The sequence below is a fragment of the Gossypium raimondii genome, chromosome 3 (assembly GCF_025698545.1).
Source record: "Gossypium raimondii isolate GPD5lz chromosome 3, ASM2569854v1, whole genome shotgun sequence".
Taxonomy (NCBI): Eukaryota; Viridiplantae; Streptophyta; class Magnoliopsida; order Malvales; family Malvaceae; genus Gossypium; species Gossypium raimondii.
This window is the reverse complement of record NC_068567.1, coordinates 41624112-41633927: the sequence shown is the minus strand read 5'-3', so window position 1 is coordinate 41633927 and position 9816 is coordinate 41624112.

The following is a 9816-nucleotide window of genomic DNA, read 5'->3' as shown; positions in this document are numbered from 1 at the left end:
GATATTCACACGACTGTTCAATTCAGCCCGTTTTAAGCCATACATGCTAAATTCCATAAATTCTAATTATATCTAACGTATAGTTGAAATCAACGCATTTCACACATAATATAAACTAAGATTGTAATAGACTATTTTTCAATAGTGTCAGAATAGTAGTTTCGGGGCCACAAATCCTACAAGTGAGCCCGTAAATATTAAATTGTAATATTTATGCGTTAAATATATTATTGTAATAAAATTTGATATGATAATTTATATTATTTGATTGAATAGTTAAGATCAAGTGGTATATCCTTAAACTCAAGTGATTTTAGAAATGAGGTATCAGGACCTCATTTCTATAAACCGAAACTTCATATAAATATTTATGGAGTGTTATTAGGGTCATATTAAAATTTGGTTAAGAAATTTTAAGGTTTAAATAATTAATTTAGTAAAAGGATTAAATTGTAAAAGTTACAAAAAGTGCTAATAGGAATAGAATTATGATTCAATGGCTTTATGTGGAAAATATGCCAAGAATTTTATTTGGATGATTATAAGCATGCATTTTAGTTTATAATATATGTTGTTTTAAGGTTAATTTTGTAATTAAACAAAACAAAATAACATAACATAAGACAAATAAGAAAAAAAATTATCATATTCTACCTTTTCTTGGTGGAAATCGATTCTCCATGGAAAGAAAAACCAAGCTTTCGACCTTGGTTAAATTGACTTGCATGGTATGTAAATGTGTTCTATTTTCAATAATTTTTATGTTTTTGTAATCATTGTAGCTTAATCTAGCTAACCCGGGGGTCAATTCGTAAAACTGTTAAAAGTTTAAGGATCTACCATGAATGGTTTAAGTGTTTTTTTGAATTTAATTATTATATTATTAAGCTTAGTTGTTAAATATAAGTATTTTGTTAAGTGGTTTTCAATGATTTTAAGGTTAGGGACCTATTTCAGAAATAGTAAAAATTCCATGTATAATGTATAAAATGGGGAAAAATATGGGCTGATATGAGCCTAGGAAAAAATCGGCTAACATAGATTTTAGCTAGAAATGGTAATTTTGCAAGTTTTGGGTTTAAGGATTAAATTGCATAAAAGGTAAATTTTTGAGGTAATTTTGTAAAAATGATGATTGAAGGACTTAATTGAATAAAATTTATTATTTAAGTGCTAGAGTTGTATTAATTGAATGAAAATTATTATTTAGATCAAGAAACACTACAATTGGATTTAAATCGACGAAAAAGCTTAGGTTCCAAACTAGTTGTCGACTCCGTTTTAGAAACCGTTCTAATTGAGGTAAGGTCGTACAGAGGTAAATAAGTTAATTTTTAATTTGGATGCATGATTAATTAATTTTATACATTGTTTAACCATTATTGAATAAACATACATGTTATTTAGCATTTTGGATTGAGTTTGAGTTGTAATAGTAACATAGTCGATAGCAAAATCTGAAAAATGTGAATCATGTGGATTATAAATATGGAATGATGGATTGGAACGAGTTAAAGGATTGATATAGAAAAAGGGTCCCATTTGAACCTTGAGAATTCTTAGGATACAAATGACATGTCATTAGGGATTATACGATTTCGGGTACTAGTCCTGAATGTCCTACCGATGGCTGAGGTCCTACATTTGTTGTGAACTCTCCATAGCTCGTGTGAGCAAGATTGTGTAGCTAAGATCCCGACCCACAGCTTGTGTGAGCAGGCCCATTTCACAGCTCGTGTGAGCACTATTGGAAAGGTTATAGTTACATGAAAAGGCACACTTTGTGTGAACATTCCTGAGTTTCCGTTGTAATTCTATATGGTTGAATGGGTAAGTAAATGTTAATAGAAAGACAAGTATTAAACTTAATGTTACTAAGGTTCATATGAAATGAAAAGATAGATATGCATATATGAAATGAAAATGAGGAGAATTTATCTTGTGATGGATGAAATATGCGTGGAATTCATTTCTTAATATATGATATGTTTCATATATGTTATGTTTACTTATTATTTATTAACTATGTGGGTTCAAATCGGAAGAATGTGTAATGGATATATATGTGATGGATGATATATAAAGCTCAAATGCTTATTATGTATATGCCATGATTTACTTGGAATTTACATGTAATGTATACTTACTAACCTTATGAGGTGATGTGTATAGGAAAGGAAGTTTGACATATGACATGATCAAAATATGTTTAGTTGTTTAATTTAATGTGTCCAGTAAGTTTAAGTTTCCTTTATACGAACTTACTAAGCACTAATTGCTTACGTATTTGTTTTCTTTATTTTGTAGATCATCGAAAAGCTTGACCAGTTGGAATCTCGTCGAAGCATCATCACACTATCCATTTGTCATATTGGTAGTTTTGGTTGTTTTGGTTAATAGTTATAAATGACATGTGATAGGGTTAAAAGGTTATTCAAGTGATCTGACTTGTTTTGAGTTGTGCTAAGCTTATTGTGGTTAATAATGTTAGATGATGGCATGTAAATAATAGGTGAAAATATGAGTGGATGGACCCTTATGCATACTCTATAGTTAGTAGATATTATATGGTATGATGACATATTTTGGAATGGTTAGTTTGGCATGGTTGGCATAGGTTCAAATTAGGACTTTGAGATGTTGAATGAGATTAAGTTTGGTGTGTGAAATGTGGTGCCTTTGAATGGCATATTGGTTAGACATAAGATAGATGAATGTTTGGCATGTTCTTGGTGATTTTAATGTGCTTTTGATCATATGAAATAGGCTAGGTATAAATTGAGAATGAAGTGATTATATGATGTGTGTGTGATGTATGTTGTGGCCATGGATTTATTATGTTGAAATTGATATGTAGCTATAAATTGAGAATGAAGTGATTATATGATGTGTGTGTGATGTATGTTGTGGTCATGGATTTATTATGTTGAAATTGATATGTTGGATTTATTATGATGTGTGTGTGATGTATGTTTTGGTCATGGATTTATTATGTTGAAATTGGTAAATAAGTTGTGAAATATAATGTAGGCACAATGGTTAGGTATAGATTGAATGATTATTGACACATTTAGGTGATTTTGAATGTGATTTAAGCATGTGAATGTAGCTATAGATGGTATGGCTTGGTGGTTAAAATATGGTATTTGAAAAGGCTTGTTTTAGGGGTTATTGTGGGAGCACATGGCTTGGGACACGGCCATGTGCCACACACGGTCACCTCACACGGCCGTGTTTCATTTTAATTTTAGGTGCAGGATGAACCACACAGACTCAGAGAGTTACATGGCCTGGCAACACAACCGTGTGACCCAATTTAGAATACCCACATGGTCGGACACACGGGCTAGGACACAGCCGTGTGTCCTAACTTCGAATGTCAACATGGTATGGGCTATGTCACACAACCTGGCCACACGGCTGTGTAACCCTATTTTCAAAATTTTTAACTTTTTCCCAAAATTTCTAATTGTTTTAAATTAGTCCCGAATTGTTCCCGAGTTGTTTCTAGGGCTTTAGAGGCTCAATTTAATGCCAAAATGTGTTTGTTTGCTAGGTTTATAATGAGTTTTTGGTAATTAATATTAAATGGAAATATTGATCTATTTTGAAGTTAATTGTTCTGATTTGTACAGTAATGCTCTGTAACTCAAATCCAGTGACGGAGATGGGTTTGGGATGTTACAAAGATAGTAAGTTCCATATGAAATTACCTATTCAAAATGTAAAAAAGAGTGAATACTTTAGGGCTAATCTTCATTTTTAGCTTTTTCCCGATTAACTCCACTTCGATTCAATTTTTAATCTGAACAATTATTTTAGGTCACCAATCAATACAAAATATTTTCATACTATGCTATGATATGCATGATCCTATAGAAATTTACTTTTCAATCTCCGTCAAATTTTATATTTTTATTCAATTTATTCCCTGAACTTAGGGTAAGCATAACTTTTGATTCCTAGCTTCGGATTAAAATCTGATTTCATATATACTCAATTTGGTCCCTAATGTAACAAAGCTAACAAAAAGCTAAATTAACTTTACAATCTAGTCTTTTTCATTTTCTAAGCTTAAAATTTATTGGTTTCAAGCCTAATTCTTCAAGAAATCAACAATGATAACTTTCTAGAATGTTAACAATTTTACAAATTGATACATGGGCTAGCAATATCAAGCTCCCATGACCTCAAATCTATAAAGTTTACAAGAAAAGGACTTGAAATCACCTACCAATTGATTGTCGAAAGTCATAAAAATATCTAGGTTTTGTTTCTTCAATTTACAACAATGGAAAGGATGACTGCAAAAGATGACAAATTTCTCCATTAATTTAGCTTAAACAATTCATTAAACTAATCATGATTTATTTAACTTAAACAAAACATACTTAGTGAATCTTTCATCATCAACCACTAATTTCTATTGGAAAATGATTTAATTACCATTTTAGACCTTTGGTTAATTTCCATTTAAGTCCTCAAGCCTTTTGTCAATTAAAAATATATAACAGTTGGATTTTTACAATTTAGTTTCTAAGTCTTAATAAACTATTCATTCAAAAAAATTTACTGGACCAACTTTAATATATTTTTATACTATCCTCTTAAATATTCATATTTATTATTTACGGACTCGGTTTACGAAAATGAAACTCTGAAACTGCATTTTCTGATACCACTGAAAATCCGGTTATTACACCTTTAGCATAACTTTTATGGTAAAGGATGGTGTACAGGTAAAACATCCTCTTTATTGTTTAGTTCAGGAAATACAAGGTATTTTGTATCGGGAATGATCATGGCAATTGAATTGTATTCCTTGCTAGAATAATTTTATTGTGGATGGCCATGAAAGCTTTAATTCGGATAGTAGACTTTTTATTGTAGAAAATCCACCACAAATAGCCTAGAACTTGATTTTGTGGATGCTTTTAGAATAGCGTTTCCTCATTATGTTGCTACTTGATTTTTTAAATTTATTGTTTAGGGTTTATGCCTTTTTTGCAACAAAAAAGAAGTGAGTAAAGACTAAATTGACAATATAATAAATATTGATGGTTAAAAAAGTTATTCAACCTTTTTTATAATTGCAAAATTGGATGAAAAGATCAATATTTTAAAATAAAAAGTATATGGACTCAATATCTCCAAATTAAAGTATAAAGACTAAATTTTAAGTTTCAAAAGAATATAGAAACCTCTAGCTTATTTAAACCATGTAAAATCTAATTCAACTAAAGAATTTAAAGATTCTAACTTGATGATGTAGTACATTTGTGCTCAAATTCATCTTTAATTAGTCTAATTTGATTCAGTTAATTGTAATAAATATTATATTTGATTTATTTATATTATTATAAAGTTTTTGATTGAGTTCGTGTCGTTGAATTAATCAGGCACCAACTAAATTAAGAAAAGGGTAAATTACACCAACAGTCACTCAACTTTGATGCAGTTGACAAAACAATCGCACTGATATCAATTTAGTCACTTAACTTTTGAAAAATAACAAATTAGTCACTAATGTTATCGAAAAGTGACAAATCAGTCACCCGTTAACATTTTTCGTCGTAGGCTTAACGGGACGAGGCAAAGTTAACTTGCCACGTTAACTTGCCACGTTGGACGAGGCAAAGATGAGTGTTTTTTTCGTCATTCCTTTTTTTGTTTTTAATAAATGACCCAATATTTTTACTTTTTGCGTAAATGGCCCAATATGTCAACAATCTCTGTTTTCAAATATGTGATCTGCTTCACCCTACCATCAATCTCTTTTGTCTCCTTCTTTACCTTCCAATCTCTCCCTATCTAGATTTTGCCATGCCAAAACCCAAACCACAGCTTCCAATCTATGCCCTCGTGGTCGCCATTGTTGTGTCGCCAAACCACAATTTCCAATCTTATGTTGCCAAAACCAGAAACAAACATTACAACCCAACTGTTTGCAGAAATGTTAAGATCCATCAGAGATATCTTAGTATCATCAGAGAAGGGTGGCATATGAATGGAGGTGGTGAGCTGGTGCTTTGGTGGACACCAGATGGGTTTGGTCATGTGGCATTCGGTAGTGATGATGGTGTAGTGAGAGATTCGTGTGAAGCAGTAAAGATAGAGTTGTTGGCATTGTGGAATCGATCGAAAGAGAAAGATTTGGGGGAAGAGTATAGGGAGGTTGGGAGAAGGGATTGTTTGGAAGAATGTGAAAGCAAAGCCACTACTACAAAATTTGAAAAAAACAAAAAATGTGTAAAAAAATTACCCATCTATAAGACTATTTACAAACTCTTGCAAAGGTTAAATGCTTTGCAACTAAGTTACCCGTCTATATTTCTTTTCATCTACCAAATTTCACTTTAAGAGAAAGGTCCCAAAAATATTAGAAACACAAAGAAATAAATTTGAAATCAAAATAACCTTATCTACCATCTCCACTATCAGATGTAGATGAAACTTTGGCCACTGCTTCTCCTCTGTGGGGCTTTCTTCTCCTCTATAGACAAAATCAAAATTTGAGTAACCCGAATGAGATTTTGGATTGATGGATTATAGGGATTTGAAAGTGGGTTTAAGGAGCTTTGAAGGTAATGGTGATATGACATTGGGGATGAGTGGAGCTTTGGAAATTTTTTCTTCTTTTTCTTCTTTTCTTCTTCTTTTCTACGTTTTCTTTTTCTTTTACTACCCAACCTAGCTAGGGTTTTAAATTGGGGACGTTTACACAATAGAATGCCATGTCACTTTTTTGTTACATCTGTAATAGAAAATGATTAAAATGACTGATTTGTTTAAGTGACTAAATTAAAATCAAAGTGACTGTTTTGTTAGCTGCATCAAAGTTGAGTGACTATTGGTGTAATTTACCCTTAAGAAAATACCTAAAATAAAATTTTAAAATGTTATCATGATATTTTTATTTTTAATAATTTTATATAGAATCTTTAAATAAAAATGAAAATAAAATTAAATGATCAATGATTTAACTTGAGATTGATAAAGATCTAATACAAGCATTTTACCACTCCACCTAAGATACATTTAATGAATAAATTTTGCATAAATATATTTATTACATAATTTTTTCTTTCACCCACAATATGGGTGTGATATAATTAGTATGTATAATATGAATATTATGCATTCCATTTTTGGGTACAAATTGAAAATTATAAGAATAGGCAACCACAAATTACAACAACCAAAGGAAAGGTCTTCTGCTACTGCTAATTTAGTCTAACTCTTGCCTTCTTCACTTTAGTAAGCACATGTATGAGTCTCCAATGAATTTCTGTTCATCCCTCAACAATGTTGATTCATTGTTTCCCCTTGCTCTAGATTTTGAATCAAGAAATACCTTTTTACCGCATATATAGAACTATAAAATGCAATAAGAAAGACCTGGTCTTGGACTAAATAGTGTTTTATGATTCTTTTACACACACTGATAGAATTTCCTTTTCATTTTTGGTTAATGCAGCACTTCCAAAAACACCACTCCTAGTGGCTTTCTCAATCATCAATGCTAGTCCTCTTACTAAATTTTCTATTGAACTTATCACCCTAGACTCGTGAACTCGTTGGCTTGACGTATTGGCTACTTTCTCCTCTACTTGATTTTACAAACATTAAAAAGAATGGTCATAGAATTTCTTAACTAGTGCAGGTACTCTATATGGTTTAAGAGTTAGCTTGTTGAAATTTGCCTCATTTCAATTTTTTCAATGGTCTAAACAATGTAAATAAACATCATGTAGAAGCTGTAACACCCCAAACCAGGCCTAGACGTTATGGCTGAATCTGGCGTGTCACATTGAAGTGTCGTTTGCAAATTTTTCTTGTTGGGAAAAAAACATTTCTAAGCTTAAAATCTCTTTAGTATTATTTAACAATAATCTATTTAAAACGTTTGCCTTATTATCTGCTACTGTTATAATAGTTTTTTTTTAAAACGGGGAAGCATTTGAAAACTCCAATCGTTTAAAGTTCGTGACTTTGAAAACAGTTATTATTTTCAAAGTTCGTCTTCCCTAAACTAGCAATTTAAAGTAAATAAGCAAAAGCCCAATTAAAAACTTAAACAAACTTAAAAGGCCCTTATTACATGAACAAACCCAACACAAACTTTAAATTTAAATAAAAACTAGTAATAAACAGCTGCAGTAGTGTGGCCACCTCCAAGTCCCTCACAGTACCAAATCGCCTATGGCCGAGGATTTCCTATAAGTAAATAAAAGAAAGGGTGAGTTTACGAAAACTCAGTGTGTAATCCCCTACCAAACAGTCAGCCTACAACATGTAGTAACAGTCTGGGCCTGTGCCCTACTCAGTGACAGTACAGTGTGGGCCTTAGCCCAATACAGTAACAGTGTGGGCCTTAGCCCAATACAGAACCAGTGTAGTCGTTAGCCCATTACAGAATCAGTATAGGCCTTAGCCCAATACAGTAACAGTGTAATGCAATAATGCAACACATCCCAATCCAGCCAACACACCACTTCGTACCACCAACACACCATGTGGGGATAAAATCGACTCACCTAGCCAACACACCAATATCGCAGCAAAACTGCCAATAATAGCATCGTAGCAGAGCTACCAGTATCAATATCGCAGCAAAGCTGCCAGTAACAGTATATGTGGCAAAGCCACCAGTAGGTCCAGAGTCGTCTTGGCGGACCTGTGCGACCTTAACAGTACAGTACACTTCCTCCAAATATAACGACCCAACCTCATGTAACATGTCGTGACATAATATCATACGTGTATGCAAAATGTCATGCTCAATCATAGTCATACATATTATAGAGCAAATCAGTCATACAAAACATAAGGTCATAACAGTCATTTTATCTTTTAGGGGTATAACAGTCATTTTACCCTATGGAGGTATTTCGGTCATTTTACTCTATAGGGGTATTTTGGTCATTTTACCCTATGGGGTATTTCGGTCATTTTACCCTATGGGGGTATTTCGGTCATTTTATCTTATGGGGGTATTTCCCTGCAGATATCGACCTCTCAAAAGGTCCGTAGTCGCCTCGAGCGACTCAAGTAACCTAAATGGTCATAACAGTGAAAATGGGCCCAATGCCCATTACTTGGCCCAAGTGGGCCCACACGCTTGTACATTCAGCCCAAATTTTGCCACGGCTATGAGATCTACTTAGCCTCGTCCAGTATTTGTCACAAATCATGGGTTTCATCTGTGTGGGGCCCACAAGCCCAATGAGCCCCCACGACCCATTTCGTCCCAACGTGTCCCATTACGGCCTAAGCTCATGGAAATGCTCATGAAGGCCTCTACAATTTATCACCTATGGTTCATGGTTTTGGCTTACCACACGAGCGATCGCACGCTCGAGTGGTCTCAAACGTCGTATTTCGGCTTTTCGACTTTTGCCCTACACAGCTCAAGCAGCAAAATAAATACTCCATTGCAAAACCTAAGACTCGAACCTCAAACCTCACAATTACACAACACGCCACCCTGCCACTAGACCACAAGCTATTTTCCTGTCATATTTTAACCACAATAATTTAAGAACCTACTATTTAGATCCAAGGATTTTATTCACTTAAAATAAAAATTTTGCACAAGCCAAGGCTTGAACCCTTAACTTTTCAGACACTTCCAAACACACCTAAATCACTTAACCTGTAATGGCCAAAATTCAAGGTTATCGGAATAGTGGTTTCGTAACCACAAATCTGATTTAAAGAGAAATTTATTTTAATATTTTTGCATGAATATTGATATGATAGGAAAATCGTATGAAAATATAGATAGAAGAATTTTACCGATTTAGTGGTTAGTTA